This window comes from Lithobates pipiens, unplaced genomic scaffold (assembly GCF_037356315.1).
Source record: "Lithobates pipiens isolate NorthernLeopardFrog02 unplaced genomic scaffold, aLitPip1_a1.2 Scaffold_16, whole genome shotgun sequence".
NCBI classification, from domain to species: Eukaryota; Metazoa; Chordata; class Amphibia; order Anura; family Ranidae; genus Lithobates; species Lithobates pipiens.
This window is the reverse complement of record NW_027507748.1, coordinates 192,181,227-192,201,444: the sequence shown is the minus strand read 5'-3', so window position 1 is coordinate 192,201,444 and position 20,218 is coordinate 192,181,227. Positions and strand designations below refer to the sequence as shown.

Genomic DNA, 20,218 nt, shown 5'->3' with positions numbered 1-20,218 from the left:
ACGTAATAGTTGAAGGCATTGGAACCCTATGTAATCCAATACTTTTATAGGCCTATGTGACTAGTCATAATTAATAGACATATTATAGTCTCAGGTTATGCATTGCTAGGAGCTGGAAGGTGCTGAGAAAATGTTGGTAGGTTCTCGTGTTCAACATTCTTAACATTTCTCATTAGTCAGAATAAAATTCTAGATAACATTTTTTTAAATAAGCTGATGATAAAAAGGCACAACGCAGAAAGCTATAACAAAAAAATAAATAAATACATGGAACATCAGTTATTGTCCTTTTCTATGGACTATGGAATTAAAGATATAAAATAATCTGGTGATAAAAAAGCATAGCATAAAAAGCTTTGCATAGGTACTTTTAGTATGATCAGATTTTCCCTTTAGGATTGTCTGTTAGCTGATTTATTGTGTTTAATCCCTAGCAAATGCATCACTTTATGCACTCTACTAGACTCCAATAAGTGGAGCTTAGCTGGCCATTGACACATTTATTGACATTTCAGCTGCAAGTGGTTCAATCTGCAAAGATTTTACTGTTCATGACAATAGCCAAACCAGAGTTAGAAGCCTAGTTCTTGGTGTAGGTTAAAGGCTTTCCTGAGCATCCCTATCATTATGTGCCCCTAATATTTTTTCATTATCCACTTCTTGGACTGCCCAACGCACTTATACAGTACACGATCTGACATTTCCGGGCAGTCTGTGCTGTCATTCGCTACAGCACAGGTCGGTTAGGAGGCGATGATTTATGGCCGGGATTTGCTGGTCAGCTTAACGAATTACAGTCCAGAGTCCTGTGTTTACTAACAACGCAGGGCTCAGTACATGGAGCAGAAATGTGTCTTTTTCCCTAGATGTTAACCCCTTATCAGCCTGTCATTAGTACAGTGATACTGTATAGTATTAGTACTGATCATTGTATTAGTGTCACTGGTGATGTCAACGTCAGTTAGACAGTTCCCACCCAGTGTCAGTTAGTGTCAGATTGCTTGCCGCACTATCACAGTCTCACTAAAAGTTGCTGATTATCACCATTGCTATTAAATAAAATGTAAAAAATAAATGAAAATTCCAGTATACACAGTATACTATAATTTGTAGACTATATCTTTCAAACAAACCAATCAATTTACACTTATACCAAAGACAGGTAGCAGATACAATTTTGCCCTAAATTTATAAAAAAAATGTATATAAATTCTATTGTTTGTTTTATATTAGAAAGGAAAAAATATTGGGTTTAAAAAAAAAAATCTGTCTCTTAACCACTTGCTGATCAGCCGCTGTCATTATGCTGCTGCAGGTCAACAAGATCCCATGAACCGTTGTATCTCTACATCAGTCCCTTTAAGCGGGATAACAGGCGCACGGCGGGGGTGCCGATGCTCGTGACCGGCGGTCACGGTGACAGCTGGCCACGAGCGATCGTGAGCACGAGAGGTACACATCCCATTTCTCTGAGAAGAGGAGAGAGAGATTGTGAGTTCCAACAAGCTGGGAACCATGATCTCTCATCTCCTATAGTCAGTCCCATCCCCCACAGTTAGAACACACACATAGGGAACACAGTTAACCCCTTGATTGCCCCCTAGTGTTAACCCCTTCCCTGCCAGGGACATTTATACAGAGATCAATGCAATTTCTTTAGCACTGATCGCTGTATAATTGTCAATCGACCCAAAAATTTGTAAAAAGTGTCAAAAGTGTCCGATGTGTCTGCCATAATGTCGCAGTCTTGATAAAAATCGCAAATCGACGCCATTACTAATAAAAAAAATAATAATAAAAATGCCATAAATCTATCCCCCATTTTGTAGACGCTATAACGTTTGCGCAAACCAATCAATATACACTTTTTGTGATTTTTTATTACCAAAAATATGTAGAAGAATACATATCAGCCTAAACTGAGGAAAAAATGTGCTTTTTTAAAAAAAAATTGGGGCTATTTATTACAGCAAAAAGTACAAATTATTGTGTTTTTTTCAAAATTGTTGCTCTTTTTTGTTTATAGCGCAAAAAAATAAAAATCGCAGAGATGAATCAAATACCACCAAAAGAAAGCTCTTTGTGGGGTAAAAAAGGACATCAATTTTGTTTGGGTACAATGTTGCACATCCACGCACTTGTCAGTTAAATTAATGCAGTGCCGAATCGCAAAAAATTGCCTGGTCATTGAGCAGCCAATTCTTCCGGGGCTGAAGTGGTTAAAAAAATTAAAAACCCAGAGGTAATGAAATACCACAAAAAGAAAGCTTTATTTGTGTGAAAAAATTATATTAATTTCATTTGTGTACAGTGCTGCTTAACTGCACAATTGGCAGTTAAAGTAGCACAGTGCTGAATAGCAGACAATGGTCTGGTCATGAAGGGGGTAAAGTGGTTAACTTGCTCAAACCCTCACAATGTAACACCTAAAATAATGCCTTAATTCTATGCCATTCTCTAATGCAGCCTTTTTTAAACCAGGGTGCCTTCTGGGTTCTTCAGGGGTGCCTGGGCAAAATGCCTAAAAATTGCCCAAAAATTGTGTACAAGCCAGCCGGTGGATCAAGCCTCTTTTTTTTTTTTTTTTTTACACAAAGTCACAGGTTTTCATTTTGCAACCCATGCAGGCCAGCTGCCAGAATCCTAGCAACTGCTGATGTCATTGGTTGATAAGAAGGACATCAGGCACCTGAACATCATCCTTGTTTGAGCCCCTGACTCTCTCTGTCAGCACTGGAGTCACATCAGCTGTGGGGTGGAGGGGGGGAGAAACTGAGGGAGAAGAAATGTTGGAATACTAGTCAGTACCAGACTGCAAAAGTTTATTTGCTTTGGAAAAATAAATCACCTTCAATGTTGGGTGTCTCGCGTATATGGATGTTATGTTCTGTAAAATTATTACAGTGGAACCTTGGATTATGAGCATAATCCGTTCCAGTAGAATGCTTGTAATCCAAAGCACTCGCATATCAAAGCGAGTTTCCCCATAGGAGTCAATAGAAACTAAGATAATTCGTTCCACATTGACTTCTATTACATGCAATATCGCATGTGGCCAGAGGTGGAGGGGCGCCAGAGAGCCTTGGAAATACTCAGGGACAGCTCGGCTGAACTTGGAAAGCATTGGAAAGGCTCAGAAACACTCTGGAGTATTTCTGAGTGTTTCTGAGTATTTCCGAGTCATTCCGAGTATTTCCGAACGGCTCCAAACTGTTCCGAGTGTCCCCGGTGCCCCCGCACCTCTGGAAAGGCTCAGAAACACTCTGGAACTGAGTATTTCTGAGTGTTTCTGAGTATTTTCGAGTCATTCCGAGTATTTCCAAACGGCTTCAAACTGTTCTGAGTGTCCCCAGCGCCCCCCCCACCTCTGGCCAAATGCAGTACAGCACCGCCCATTAGCTTGAATTCTGCTCCTTTGGGATTGCTTGTCTTTCAAAACGCTTGTTAACTGCGTTACCTGTAAACCAAGGTTCCACTGTAGTTTAGTTTCTTACATTTTAGAATCAAGATTTGCGCAGAATTTTAAAGGGTGTCTTGACTTATAAAAAGGTTGGTAAACACTGCTCTAAAGGCCCCTGTTTGACAGTGTAAACATGGTTTTAGATCAGCCCCAATTCCTGCACCTTCAAGCCTCAGATCAGCCCCAATTCCTGCACCTTAAGGCTGGGCTCAACCTATTGCAAAATGGATGAGGCTTACACTGCATCCAATTCTCAGAACATTTGCAAACATGTAATTTTCAATGGGAGTAGTTCACATATGTGCGTTGCATCTGCACTCCACATTTCAAAAAGACTGTGTGCGTTTTCAAATGGGAAAGCATCTGATTCGCAGATTAAAAGATAAGTGACCTGCTGCAGTACCAAGTAGCAATGGCATGCTTCCATCCCGGGTACATTATGTAAAAAGAAAAGGGGAACAAGTGGGACTTTAAACGAAGCATGTCGATTGAAAATAACAATGTATGAACACATGTGAATAAAATGATTTAGATTTAATTTATAATCAATAGCCACTAGGGGTTGTCCAAGATCGGAATGCATACAATAGTAGTACAGTAATATAAATATGGATATACACTCAATGTATCTTCATAATAGTAATCAGAGAATCTAGAAGTATAGACAAATCAATGGACATACATGGATGCAGTTCATAACAGAAATGCATAAATCAAAAATCATAAAATCACATGAACGAGTGCAAACTCAATAAGACAAAAGTTGATATTATCAAGGATTAAAATAAGCTTAGGTAGGCATCCTTAGTTTGAGAACCCGATGCGTTTCTTGGCTTCTTGCCAGTCATCAGGGGTGGGATGCATGTTTTTACTAAAAAAGCAAATAAATATGACAAATGTTAATATAGGCGGAACCTCAGTTAAATAGAGAAAATATCAAATTGGTCCACTTGATTGAAAAAGTGACTTACAAAATAGCCCAAAGATTGGGCAGAACTTCCAGCAATGGGAACTGTTAGAGCTGGGATAAAACCGTCTCATCCGGGGTTGAGGCAGGGTTCAGACCATCCCCCAACAATGTCAGGGGGCAGGCCAGGGGGAACCGAAACAGACATCCTCAACACAGGTCCACTAGGTACTAAATGTATATGTGTGTTACCCAAATCTGCGAAAGAGAAAAAAGAAAAGAAAAGAAGAAAAGTGTGATGGGTCACAAAAAAAAAACAAAAAAAAAAAAAACCCAAAAGCAGGACACTGAGTGTTGGATTGAACGTGTTGAATGAGTATAGCTGATGGCTGAAAAGTGTGTGTGAATGAGATATACATGAATGATTGGGAAATAGGAGAAGACTAAATGTGTGTTAAATAGGTGGGAATGGATGATGGGGAAGTACACAATCATCCAATTCAAATGTGTAAAAAAGTCTGTGCAGTGCTCTGAATGAAACAATGTATGTGCAAAAAGGAGAGAGGAAAATCGAAACAAAAACAAAAAAAAAAAACCAAAACATGCATAAAACTATTACCCATATGTAGAGTTAAGGAGTGATCTCTTCCTAGTGGAGCACAGTGGAGGAGTGAACTGTCTGTCTGTCCCAGCTCATATACCCCAGGCTCTGGGCGGATCCCCGCCAGCGTCATGCATGATGTCTTTTGCAGCTGTGAAAAGATGAGGGAACACTCACAGCTGAGGATAATCCATACCTCAGTGGGTGCCCCTCCATCTTAGCTGCAGCATCAGGTGGAAAGACAGAAGGAAAAAAAAAAACACAAAAACAAACAATAGACTCCCACCTTGCAGTGTCTATTGACACCACTCGAGGGGCCCCTTTATGCATGGCGCCGATGCGCTGAGATCGAACCCCACCACCCCCTGTGATCCACAAAGGGAGGTAGGGAGGGAGCTGAGCGCATCGCAACCCCGAAAAAATGACTGCAACATACCCAGCAAAAACAGCCCATATGTTCAATTGATTGATAAATAAATTCCAGGAAAAACAAAAACTGGAAAAAATAATATTAAAAAAGTTCTCAATAACTGATGGAAACACATATATAAATAATTTCAAACCGCAGGTTTATAAACCCGAAACTGGGATTATAAATGAATAGGGATATACATACAGACGAATATTAACTAAGGATAAGGATAATGAGTAATTGTGCAGCATGGTCACCAAAGGAGCAGGTGTCTTCCACCCAAATTATATAGTTTAAAAGATAAGTGACCTGCTGCAGTACCAAGTAGCAATGGCATGCTTCCATCCCGGGTACATTATGTAAAAAGAAAAGGGGAACAAGTGGGACTTTAAACGAAGCATGTCGATTGAAAATAACAATGTATGAACACATGTGAATAAAATGATTTAGATTTAATTTATAATCAATAGCCACTAGGGGTTGTCCAAGATCGGAATGCATACAATAGTAGTACAGTAATATAAATATGGATATACACTCAATGTATCTTCATAATAGTAATCAGAGAATCTAGAAGTATAGACAAATCAATGGACATACATGGATGCAGTTCATAACAGAAATGCATAAATCAAAAATCATAAAATCACATGAACGAGTGCAAACTCAATAAGACAAAAGTTGATATTATCAAGGATTAAAATAAGCTTAGGTAGGCATCCTTAGTTTGCGAACCCGACGCGTTTCTTGGCTTCTTGCCAGTCATCAGGGGTGGGATGCCTGTTTTTACTAAAAAAGCAAATAAATATGACAAATGTTAATATAGGCGGAACCTCAGTTAAATAGAGAAAATATCAAATTGGTCCACTTGATTGATAAAGTGACTTACAAAATAGCCCAAAGATTGGGCAGAACTTCCAGCAATGGGAACTGTTAGAGCTGGGATAAAACCGTCTCATCCGGGGTTGAGGCAGGGTTCAGACCATCCCCCAACAATGTCAGGGGGCAGGCCAGGGGGAACCGAAACAGACATCCTCAACACAGGTCCACTAGGTACTATTTCCCAATCATTCATGTATATCTCATTCACACACACTTTTCAGCCATCAGCTATACTCATTCAACACGTTCAATCCAACACTCAGTGTCCTGCTTTTGGGTTTTTTTTTTTTTTTTTTTTTTTTTTTTGTGACCCATCACACTTTTCTTCTTTTCTTTTCTTTTTTCTCTTTCGCAGATTTGGGTAACACACATATACATTTAGTACCTAGTGGACCTGTGTTGAGGATGTCTGTTTCGGTTTCCCCTGGCCTGCCCCCTGACATTGTTGGGGGATGGTCTGAACCCTGCCTCAACCCCGGATGAGACGGTTTTATCCCAGCTCTAACAGTTCCCATTGCTGGAAGTTCTGCCCAATCTTTGGGCTATTTTGTAAGTCACTTTATCAATCAAGTGGACCAATTTGATATTTTCTCTATTTAACTGAGGTTCCGCCTATATTAACATTTGTCATATTTATTAGCTTTTTTAGTAAAAACATGCATCCCACCCCTGATGACTGGCAAGAAGCCAAGAAACGCGTCGGGTTCTCAAACTAAGGATGCCTACCTAAGCTTATTTTAATCCTTGATAATATCAACTTTTGTCTTATTGAGTTTGCACTCGTTCATGTGATTTTATGATTTTTGATTTATGCATTTCTGTTATGAACTGCATCCATGTACGTCCATTGATTTGTCTATACTTCTAGATTCTCTGATTACTATTATGAAGATACATTGAGTGTATATCCATATTTATATTACTGTACTACTATTGTATGCATTCCGATCTTGGACAACCCCTAGTGGCTATTGATTATAAATTAAATCTAAATCATTTTATTCACATGTGTTCATACATTGTTATTTTCAATCGACATGCTTCGTTTAAAGTCCCACTTGTTCCCCTTTTCTTTTTACATAATGTACCCGGGATGGAAGCATGCCATTGCTACTTGGTACTGCAGCAGGTCACTTATCTTTTAAACTATATAATTTGGGTGGAAGACACCTGCTCCTTTGGTGACCATGCTGCACAATTACTCATTATCCTTATCCTTAGTTAATATTCGTCTGTATGTATATCCCTACTCATTTATAATCCCAGTTTCGGGTTTATAAACCTGCGGTTTGAAATTATTTATATATGTGTTTCCATCAGTTATTGAGAACTTTTTTAATATTATTTTTTCCAGTTTTTGTTTTTCCTGGAATTTATTTATCAATCAATTGAACATATGGGCTGTTTTTGCTGGGTATGTTGCAGTCATTTTTTCGGGGTTGTGACGCGCTCAGCTCCCTCCCTACCTCCCTTTGTGGATCACAGGGGGTGGTGGGGTTCGATCTCAGTGCATCGGCGCCATGCATAAAGGGGCCCCTCGAGTGGTGTCAATAGACACTGCAAGGTGGGAGTCTATTGTTTGTTTTTGTGTTTTTTTTTTTTTTTTTTTTTTTTTTCCTTCTGTCTTTCCACCTGATGCTGCAGCTAAGATGGAGGGGCACCCACTGAGGTATGGATTATCCTCAGCTGTGAGTGTTCCCTCATCTTTTCACAGCTGCAAAAGACATCATGCATGACGCTGGCGGGGATCCGCCCAGAGCCTGGGGTATATGAGCTGGGACAGACAGACAGTTCACTCCTCCACTGTGCTCCACTAGGAAGAGATCACTCCTTAACTCTACATATGGGTAATAGTTTTATGCATGTTTTGTTTTGTTTTTTTTGTTTTTGTTTCGTTTTTCCTCTCTCCTTTTTGCACATACATTGTTTCATTCAGAGCACTGCACAGACTTTTTTACACATTTGAATTGGATGATTGTGTACTTCCCCATCATCCATTCCCACCTATTTAACACACATTTAGTCTTCTCCTATTTCCCAATCATTCATGTATATCTCATTCACACACACTTTTCAGCCATCAGCTATACTCATTCAACACGTTCAATCCAACACTCAGTGTCCTGCTTTTGGGTTTTTTTTTTTTTTTTTTTTTTTTTTTGTGACCCATCACACTTTTCTTCTTTTCTTTTCTTTTTTCTCTTTCGCAGATTTGGGTAACACACATATACATTTAGTACCTAGTGGACCTGTGTTGAGGATGTCTGTTTCGGTTCCCCCTGGCCTGCCCCCTGACATTGTTGGGGGATGGTCTGAACCCTGCCTCAACCCCGGATGAGACGGTTTTATCCCAGCTCTAACAGTTCCCATTGCTGGAAGTTCTGCCCAATCTTTGGGCTATTTTGTAAGTCACTTTTTCAATCAAGTGGACCAATTTGATATTTTCTCTATTTAACTGAGGTTCCGCCTATATTAACATTTGTCATATTTATTTGCTTTTTTAGTAAAAACATGCATCCCACCCCTGATGACTGGCAAGAAGCCAAGAAACGCGTCGGGTTCTCAAACTAAGGATGCCTACCTAAGCTTATTTTAATCCTTGATAATATCAACTTTTGTCTTATTGAGTTTGCACTCGTTCATGTGATTTTATGATTTTTGATTTATGCATTTCTGTTATGAACTGCATCCATGTACGTCCATTGATTTGTCTATACTTCTAGATTCTCTGATTACTATTATGAAGATACATTGAGTGTATATCCATATTTATATTACTGTACTACTATTGTATGCATTCCGATCTTGGACAACCCCTAGTGGCTATTGATTATAAATTAAATCTAAATCATTTTATTCACATGTGTTCATACATTGTTATTTTCAATCGACATGCTTCGTTTAAAGTCCCACTTGTTCCCCTTTTCTTTTTACATAATGTACCCGGGATGGAAGCATGCCATTGCTACTTGGTACTGCAGCAGGTCACTTATCTTTTAAACTATATAATTTGGGTGGAAGACACCTGCTCCTTTGGTGACCATGCTGCACAATTACTCATTATCCTTATCCTTAGTTAATATTCGTCTGTATGTATATCCCTACTCATTTATAATCCCAGTTTCGGGTTTATAAACCTGCGGTTTGAAATTATTTATATATGTGTTTCCATCAGTTATTGAGAACTTTTTTAATATTATTTTTTCCAGTTTTTGTTTTTCCTGGAATTTATTTATCAATCAATTGAACATATGGGCTGTTTTTGCTGGGTATGTTGCAGTCATTTTTTCGGGGTTGTGACGCGCTCAGCTCCCTCCCTACCTCCCTTTGTGGATCACAGGGGGTGGTGGGGTTCGATCTCAGCGCATCGGCGCCATGCATAAAGGGGCCCCTCGAGTGGTGTCAATAGACACTGCAAGGTGGGAGTCTATTGTTTGTTTTTGTGTTTTTTTTTTTTTTTTTTTTTTTTCCTTCTGTCTTTCCACCTGATGCTGCAGCTAAGATGGAGGGGCACCCACTGAGGTATGGATTATCCTCAGCTGTGAGTGTTCCCTCATCTTTTCACAGCTGCAAAAGACATCATGCATGACGCTGGCGGGGATCCGCCCAGAGCCTGGGGTATATGAGCTGGGACAGACAGACAGTTCACTCCTCCACTGTGCTCCACTAGGAAGAGATCACTCCTTAACTCTACATATGGGTAATAGTTTTATGCATGTTTTGGTTTTTTTTTTTTGTTTTTGTTTCGTTTTTCCTCTCTCCTTTTTGCACATACATTGTTTCATTCAGAGCACTGCACAGACTTTTTTACACATTTGAATTGGATGATTGTGTACTTCCCCATCATCCATTCCCACCTATTTAACACACATTTAGTCTTCTCCTATTTCCCAATCATTCATGTATATCTCATTCACACACACTTTTCAGCCATCAGCTATACTCATTCAACACGTTCAATCCAACACTCAGTGTCCTGCTTTTGGGTTTTTTTTTTTTTTTTTTTTTTTTTTGTGACCCATCACACTTTTCTTCTTTTCTTTTCTTTTTTCTCTTTCGCAGATTTGGGTAACACACATATACATTTAGTACCTAGTGGACCTGTGTTGAGGATGTCTGTTTCGGTTCCCCCTGGCCTGCCCCCTGACATTGTTGGGGGATGGTCTGAACCCTGCCTCAACCCCGGATGAGACGGTTTTATCCCAGCTCTAACAGTTCCCATTGCTGGAAGTTCTGCCCAATCTTTGGGCTATTTTGTAAGTCACTTTATCAATCAAGTGGACCAATTTGATATTTTCTCTATTTAACTGAGGTTCCGCCTATATTAACATTTGTCATATTTATTTGCTTTTTTAGTAAAAACATGCATCCCACCCCTGATGACTGGCAAGAAGCCAAGAAACGCGTCGGGTTCTCAAACTAAGGATGCCTACCTAAGCTTATTTTAATCCTTGATAATATCAACTTTTGTCTTATTGAGTTTGCACTCGTTCATGTGATTTTATGATTTTTGATTTATGCATTTCTGTTATGAACTGCATCCATGTACGTCCATTGATTTGTCTATACTTCTAGATTCTCTGATTACTATTATGAAGATACATTGAGTGTATATCCATATTTATATTACTGTACTACTATTGTATGCATTCCGATCTTGGACAACCCCTAGTGGCTATTGATTATAAATTAAATCTAAATCATTTTATTCACATGTGTTCATACATTGTTATTTTCAATCGACATGCTTCGTTTAAAGTCCCACTTGTTCCCCTTTTCTTTTTACATCTGATTCACAGATGTCTTCCGCTCTCAGATGTCTTACGCTGATCTGCAGCTATAATGGAGAGGAACCGCTGAAAGAATCGTTTTTAGCTTTGCACCTAAAACTGAGCTGCAATTCGCACCCGACTAATGTGAACCAGCCTTAGACCTCAAATCACCTCCAATTCCAGCACTTTTAGATTTTATGTTAGCTCAAAATTCTGCATCTTTAGACCTCAGATCAGCCCCAATTCCTACACCTTAAAGGGGCCCCAATTCTTGCACCTTCAGATCTCAGATAAGCCACAATTCCTCCACCTTTAGATTTCAGATCACCCCCAGTTCCTGTACCCTTAGGTATAAGATCAGCCCCAATTACTGCACCTAAGACCTCAGATAAGTCCCAATAACGCAAATTAAAACCTCAGATCAGCCCCTATTCCTGGACATTTAAACCTCAGATCAGCCCCAATTCATATACTTTTAGATGTCAGATCAGCCCCAATTCCTGCACCTTAGGACCTTAAATTATCCCTACTTCCTGTACCTTCAAACCTCAGTTCAGCCCTAATTCTTGCACCTTCAGACCTCAGATCCGCCCCAATTCCTCCACCTTTAGATTTCAGATCACCCCCAGTTTGTGTACCCTTAGATCTTAGATCAGCCCAAATTCCTGTACCTAAGACCTCAGATGAATCCCAATTACGCAAATTGAAACCTCAGGTCAGCCCCTATTCCTGGACATGGAAACCTCAAATCAGCCCCAATTCATACACTTTAGATGTCAGATCAGCCCCAATTCCTGCACCTTAGAACCTCAAATTAGCCCTACTTCCTGTACCTTGAAACCTCAGATCAGCCCCAATTCATACACTTTTAGATGTCAGATCAGCCTCAATTCCTGCACCTTAGGACCTCAAATTAGCCCTACTTCCTGTACCTTCAAACCTCAGTTCAGCCCCAATTCTTTCACATTCAGACCTCAGATCAGTTCCAATTCCTCCACCTTTAGATTTCAGATCACCCCCAGTTCATGTACCCTTAGATCTTAGATCAGCCCCAATTCCTGTACCTTAGGACCTCAGATCATCCCTACTTGTTGCACCTTCAGAACTCAGATCAGCCCCAATTTCTGCACTTTGGGGTGGTGGGTGCCACAGGAAAAGGCATTTTTTGCAAGCTTGGGCACATGTGTCAGGGGTTGCCAACCCCTGCAATAGGGTGTCATTTGAGTGACAACTCTGAGTCTGTTAATGCTGCTAACATCACATCCAAGATGGCAGCACCCAACAGCAGCCTCAGGGCTTTTGATGTCTACACAAGGAAAGCGTTTACAGTTGAATAATATGTATAATATATGTTAAATGTGCATATAATCATACAGAAAGCTAGAAATAATGATCTGCCAAAAGGGTCTCTTTAAAGAATCTAAAGTATTTTAAAACACCTTGGAAAATACAGTTTGACGAAAAATCACATGGAACTAATAAGTGATATGGTATAAAAATAATATGATGGGATGTGTAGCAATAGAAAACGTGAGGTATCACATCATTTTGTACACATTTCTGCCATACTGGTTTCAAATTTATAGAGGGTTTTATTACTCTTATCTAATCTTTCTTTCATTATGTAATGTTTTAGTGGAGACATTATAGGCATAGTGTGTACTGACACAAAAATGTGATGGAGCGGAGATTGCTGAATAGTTATGATGAAATCCTGTACAGGGACAAAGCCTCAGTCATCATGGCTCAGATAACAGGTACAGTTATATCAGGCTAACATCATTCATCTGGTAAATATTCAGTAGAAGGGGGCTGTTATTATAAGCAATTGTAGACTTTTAAATGCTTTGACATCAGGGATTATACAAGTGGATGAAGAAGAATGAGATAAGTATGCATTTCCCACATCCCTCTGTTTATACTGTCATTCCAATTCATTGGTGGTTGGGAAAGATCATAATAAGGCTTACAGGAAATTATTCGGTCAAATGTAGATGGGACATCTAGAACAACCGACGCTTATATCCTGCCTATAACCCCTACCCCAAACCATGTAGCACTAGTCTTTATATTGACGCAAAGAAACAATTTTGTGCTACCAAATAGCCACTTGCCGACCGGCCTAAAGTAAAAATTTGACATTAAATACCAGGTTTATGGCAGCATCCAGCTGCCATAACCCCAGTATTTTTTGTACTATAGCCGGTCCTCTTTCAGATAAATGTGGTTCTGCATCCCCTTCTTTCTGCCACTAACTGGTCGTTCATGGGCCTACCTGACTGATCAGTGAAGCCCAGGAGCAATCTGACACTGGCGGTAGCTAGGTATGGAGAAGAGTGAGACCAAGATGGCTGCCACTCATCTCTACGCCCCTGGAGGACCGGAGCTGCGTGACGTCACTTCTGGTTCCTGGACCATAGTTTTTTTTTTTAAGAAAAAGTTTAAAAATGTATGGTTTTTTTTTACCTTTTGCTTTTAAAGGTAAATGAAAGATTTGGGGTCTTTTTGACCCCAGATCTCTCAATAAAGTGGACCTGTCACCCTTATTTCCATTACAAGGGATTTTTACATTCCTTGTAATAGGAAAAAAGTAATAAAAATGAAAATAAATAAAGGGACAGTGTAAAAATATAAAAAATCAAAAGTAAAATAAATAAGAACAAAAAAATGAAATCGCCCCATCTCTCAATGCTCATGCGCAGAAGTGAACACATATGTAAGTTGCGCAAGCATGTGTAAACGGTGTTTAAATGTCACATGTGAGATATCATCATGAACATTAGAATAATTCCAGTGCATGACCTCCTCTGTAACTCTAAACAGGTAACCTGTAAAAAAAATTGTGTCGCCTATGGAGATTTTTAGTACCGTAGTTTGTCGCCATTTCACGAGCATGCTCAATTTTAAAGCATGGAATATTAGGTATCTATTTACTCGGCACAACATCATTGTTTATATTTTACAAAACAATCGGGTTATCTATGGTGTTTTATTTTTTTTTGTAATTAAACTTCATTAAAGTGTATTTTCCCCCCTAAAAAATTGTGTTTGAAAGACCACTGCGCAAATACTGTGTGACATAAATATTACAACGATCACCATTTCATTCTCTAAGGTCTCTGCTAAAAAAAAAATTATATAATGTTTGGGAGTTCTAAGATATTTGGTGTGGTGCGGAAAAATGCACACATGCTGCTTTTTTCCTGCAGCACCATATATCACCACATATGTGAATGGCACCATATATCACCACACTGTAGAGCAACACACTGAGCTGATGTGCGGAGATTTGATAAAAGTGTCACTTGGTGACTCTTTAAATGAATAAAACAAAACAAACAAAAAATAGTGCCATAAGCTGAGACACGCATTTCACAGCTTCCTGCCAGACCTTACACTGACAGCTGCCTGCAAGGGAAAACCCTGCGTTTTACCATGCAGGTTAGTGTGAACAAGCCCTTAGGGGAATATAAGATACATTATTGCAGTTCTGTATTCATTAATTCATAATTCTATTTATTTTTTAATGCAAGAAGTTAAAGTAACTGAATTTGACTTGATATCAGCCTCTTCCAGCCTCTGTACAGCAAAGCTCAAGCTGGGAATGAGCATAAGCACAAGAAGTTGTGCTGTAATGCTCAGCTGACAAGGAACATGCATAGAGTGACAGAGAGATTATCTGATCATGGTCCTGCATATCCTTCCCTGTCCAGTCACAGGCTGGAGATAGGTCCATGATAGGCTGGGCTCAGAAGATGTAGGTTGAATGATATTGGCTGTCATTCAACCCAGAAGAAGATATCTAGTGGTGCAGGTACAGCACAGATTAAAGGTAAGTAATACAGAAAATACAGAAAAAAACAGTTTTTTAATCTTTTATTGGGCTATTTATTCACTTTTTTTACAGGCATACCCCACTTTTAAGTAAACAATGGGGTTTATTTACTAAAGCTGGAAAGTGCAAAATCAGGCTCACTTCTGCATAGAAACCAATGAGCTTCTAACCCCAGCTTGTCCAATTAAGCTTTGGTAATAAAACCTGGAAGCTCATTGGTTTCTAAGCAGAAGTGAGTCTGATTTGGCATTTTCCAGCTTTAGTAAATAAACTCCATTGCGTACTTAAAAGTGGGGTATGCCTGTATTTGGAGTTCTGTTTTAACAAAAAAATGCCAACAGTGCAGTAGGTGGGCCCATGCTTAACAATCAATTTTAAGTAATTATTGATAAATGTGTACAGCGGTTTATACAATCATCAGGCAATCATGTTCAAACAATATATCATTTCCCCTGACCATGATTGGATATTCAAATTTAATACAGTTTCACTGTATTCACTAACCTACCTGAACATACATCGGCTACTCCTTTAGTAGGACAACTCAATGTTATGGCACTTTTCAGCAAGTTTAATATAAAAATATATCCTGCCAGGATATTTTTATTCTTTACTCATTGCTATCATATCCAAAAACGTATCTCGCCTATTATGTTATGCCAAATATTTCATGATGTAATCAATCTTATGGAATAAGGTAGCATTTCTCAGCTACAGTCCTTAAGTACCCCCAACAGATCATATTTTCAGGTTTTCCATTGATTTACACAGGGGATTTAATCAGTATCTCTGACACAGTAATTGCTCCAGCTGTGTTTAATGTTTAAAATCCAGAAAACATGACCTTTTCCAGCGTTACTTGAAAACTGGATTTGAGAAATACTGAAAAAAAGGCAATGTGAAAATTGTAGTTCCGAATAGCAACCCGCCATCAATAATCTCTTTTGCCCTGTACACGCGGTCGGACATTCCGATAACAAAACCCGTCTGATTTTTTCCGATGGATTTTGGCCCAAACTTGTCTTGCATACACACGGTCGCACAAAGTTGTTGGAAAATCTGATCATTCAGAACGCGGTGACGTAGAACACGTACGATGGGACTTTCTAGTAGTCAGTAGCTTTTGTCTCGTAATTTATTCTGAGCATGCGTGGCACTTTGTCCGTCAGAATTGTCTAAACATCGGAATTTAAACAATCGGATTTTGTTGTCGGAAAATTTTAGATCTTGCTCTCAAACTTTGTGTGTTGGAAATTCTGACGGAAAAAGTCTGATGGTGCCCACACACGATTGGATTTTCTGACAACAAGATCCGATCGCACATTTTCCATCGGAAAGTCCGACTGTGTTTACAGGACATTATTCTTCTCAATGCTTTTCACTGATAAACTATAAAAGTAAATTTACTATGAATGTAGTGCACTTTACTTATTCTATATAATCACCTTATTAAATATAGGCCTGTTTTTATCAAAGGCCCATTGCTGAGAAAGAAGATGGTAAAAGGTACCATCGCGCTGTGCCGATATCGAACGTCCTCCATTACATTAAACTGATGTACAGCGCAGCTTCTACAGTGCGGGATACATGGAAGATCCCTCTATCTATTTTACTGGTTCAGACATGCTCAGCTATGACATGCTGGGTTGCAATCATGGTGACCACATAAAAGTAAATTTGTTTTCACATGAAAGGTTGTGGTTTTCTGAAATGTTAACAGGAATTATAGATATAAATAGTGCTTAGTGAAGCTTTTCAGATAAGGCCCACAATAGCTATTAAAAGGCCAGGCACACATTTACAGTGTATGTAAAACAAATAATAAAAACCTCAAATAATCTTTACCATATTAATATTCAATATCCTAAATCTACCGCTTTCATTAAAGTAATGCTTAGTAATCCTGTAGTGATCTTCCTTGTTCAGAAACCTCTATTTATAGCGTGACAACATTCCATCCCTTTTCCACAATTGCGTTTCTGTGTAATCACGATGTCATGTGCATTTCTGAGGACACTATAAACACTCATGCTGCACATAAATAGTCCACTAATGGAGATGCTGTAAGACTAGTCCCTTATCAGGTCCATCTACCCTGTGATTGACAGCGGAAAGCAGTAGGTGGATTCCAAAACTGTTATGCCGCGTACACACGATCGTATTTTCCAACAACAAATGTTGGATGTGAGCTTGTTGGCGGAAAGTCTGACTGTGTGCATGCTCCATTGAACATTTGTTGTCGGACTTTCCGCCAACAAATGTTGGCTAGCAGGTTATCAAATTTTCCGCCAACAAATTTTGTCTGACTTTCTGATCATGTCTATCGCACAAAAGTCCACACATGCTCGGAATCAATGCTCACCAAACACAACATTAGCAGAAGGAGCCCAAAGGGTGGTGCATAACTACTGAACTTCCTTTTTATCGGCTTGACGTACGTCTTATACGTTACTATGCTCGTAATTGTTGGCCAACATTTGTGTGACTGTGTGTATGCAAGACAAGTTGGAGCCAACAACCTTCGAACAAAATTCCACGATTTTGTTGTCGGACAATCCAATCGTGTGTACGGGGCATTAGAAGCAATGAGATAAACTACATCTGCTCTCAATCACAAATCACTATATTGTCAAAAGTATTGGTCCCACCCTTTGCAGCTATAACAGCTTCAACTCTTTTGGCTGTCCATAAGGTTTAGGAGTGTGTCTATGGGAATGTTTGACTAGTCTTCCAGAAGGGAATTTGAGAGGTCAGGCCCTGATGGGGACGAGAATACCTGGCTCACAGTCTCTGCTCTGATTCACCCCAAAGGTGTTCTATCAGGTTGAGGTCAGGACTTTGTGCAGGCCAGTCTAAATCATTTGGTTAAGGGGGGGTTATGGTGTGGGGTTCTTTTTCAGGAGTTGGGCTTGACAATATAGTATATATATATATAGATAGATATAGATATATATATATATATTGGCACATTCTATCATATGCAGATATTTAAAATGTTCCTAAATGTGATAAAGGTGCACTTACAGAAAACAACATCCTTTTAAAGAGAGACATAGCGAGCACTTTTATACCATGCCTGAAAAACCGAAATTAATTGCTACCAACTGTTTTAAATTACAAGTACTTAGCATTTTTCCTAACCCTATCATTAAATATTTTATAGGCTGCATGTGAAAACACCAGAGCAATTCCCATTTATTAAAGTGAACCTTTCCATTCCTCCAGTATGTAAAGACATAATAATGTCATCATAATCTGCTCTATCAGCTTTTTCAAATGCATCCTTCTTTCCTTGTAATGATCAGCAATCTAATGGCCCATACACACGATCCGAATATCGTATGAAACCTGTCGTCTGAGGAAGATCGTCCTGTCGTCCGAGTTTTGGATCGTGTGTACACTACTTTCGAGAGTCGTTCATCACAGTTCATCCGCTATCATTTGATCGAACAACAACGAAAATTTTCCTTGTACGATACCAGATCATACGATTTTCGTTTAGTCAGTATAGTTGTCGCCCGAAAATACAATACAAATACATTATAACACATAACATCGCTTCCATTTTTTTTTTCTGTTGTATGAGAATTTCTGGGACTTTAGTTATCTATTCAATTTCTACTTGCGACTATTAAGCGAAAAAGGTTGTACGGTCTGTTGTACAATATTCAGGTCGTGTGTAAGGGCCATAAGCAGACTAAACAGAAGAGTTACTGATATGCAAAATTTTTACATTTAGCCAAAAGTCAGCAGCTCCTTTTATTATTATTTATGAACACCCCCTTGCCATTGACATACACACAGAGCAGTAGTAGGATATGAATATCACAAGAGAGGCTGAAGTATATTGGATTAGCGATTGAGAGCCTAGATTCACCTTCTCTTGGCTGTGCGATAGGCAAGATGGCTGCACCCAATAGGGCCTTAGATTACATTCACATAGGTGACAAGGCAATTCACTTTGTTTACAATTAGGTCAGTTTACACCACTGTGCTAAAAATTATGGCATGCTTGTAAGGGAGGCCCTGATTCATCACCAACAATGACCGTGCTGGCCAGAGGTCCCTCCAATCGTCCTCACGCTCAGGGACGAGGTACACATCAGTACCAGTGAGAAACTCTGCCATCTTTGATTACTCACATTCTCTTTGTGGAGGCCTACCTCCACAAATAAGGAATGTCTGCATGTTCAACCTTTCAAAAGTGTTACTGTGGTAGAAGTATAATGAACAGTTCTTTACGACATAACGTTCACCTCTACTCCTCCAAACCCAACATATACTGTATATTTCCCACAGTGCAAGTCCAACATAAAAACAGGATAACCACTCAACTCTTCCACTGTCCTCACTGCAGGTCCTATAGGTGGGTTCTCCAACCAAGTCTGTTACGGGCTTACCTCAAAGGGTCCTCTTCCTAAGGCTACAGGCTTACATATCAGTATGCCAGGGCTAGCCTATTCCCATCACCCTCTGCCCCTGGCTCTTCCAGCTCAAGATTATATAATACAGACTAGCCCTATCTACTTTGTCCGCACAGGTGAGGCATTTCCCTAAAGGGGGTTCTAACCCCTGCTTATGTTTTTCAAACAGCAACAGGTTGCCACACAGTGCACGGTGGTGATTAGAATTGAATGAAATGTCAAGGTGGGATGCACTATTTTCCATGCCTTATTACCGCTCCCTACATGGTACACACCAGTGGCTGCTTTTTAACATAGCTGATGGTGTGAATAAGCCCCACGCATAATTGGGTCTCTAGGGAAAGATCCTTACACTGACCATGCACTGGTGAGTTGTTTATTAGCTAAATAGTTCATCTGTCACATGGGCAGCCAGGGAGGCAGCAATAAAAACAGGCAGTTGAGCCACGATTTTATCGCTGCCTGGCTGCCCATGTAAATTGTAACATTACAACATGACATCGCTGTACACATGCCGTGGCCGCAGTGCTTTGCTTCACGAGCGTGCCATTTTAGTCCAGGCTACGAATTTTGGCAGGTGGCACTGCCTGTCATGATATCAATGAGGCTGCACTGCAACTGCGAGCCAAATTTTTTGTTCACATTTGTGGTGCGGTCCCACAATGTAAAATTGCTATATTTTTAAAAAAAAGTAAAGCACAAAAAAATAGGCATTAGGAGACAGCAGTAGCATATCTTGGACGTCTGCAAGCTGCTGCTATGTTGCCCACTGAGAAGCAATTCACTGCCCTTTTCAGAGGGCGGTAAGTTGGCCATCTGTCTAAAAGAACCCTTACAAGCAGTTCCTGGCAAAGAGCTGTTTTTACATCATATGGCAGCATTAAAAAAAAAAAAAAAAAACATAGCTGTGTGCCAGATTGTTGGT

At 39.5% G+C, this 20,218-nt stretch overlaps 1 protein-coding gene and 1 long non-coding RNA gene across 3 annotated transcripts in view; one reads left to right on the top strand and one right to left on the bottom strand.

The window, feature by feature from the left end:
* The window catches only part of MID1 (midline 1), a 631,257-nt gene that overhangs the window by 254,956 nt on the left and 356,083 nt on the right, over nt 1-20,218 (top strand). The window lies entirely within an intron of this gene.
* LOC143984297 (uncharacterized) lies at nt 3,976-4,678 on the bottom strand. The gene is made up of 2 exons (XR_013274780.1): nt 4,432-4,678; nt 3,976-4,331 (listed from the first exon to the last, which is right to left on the bottom strand). It is a non-coding gene; the product is annotated as an uncharacterized LOC143984297 (long non-coding RNA).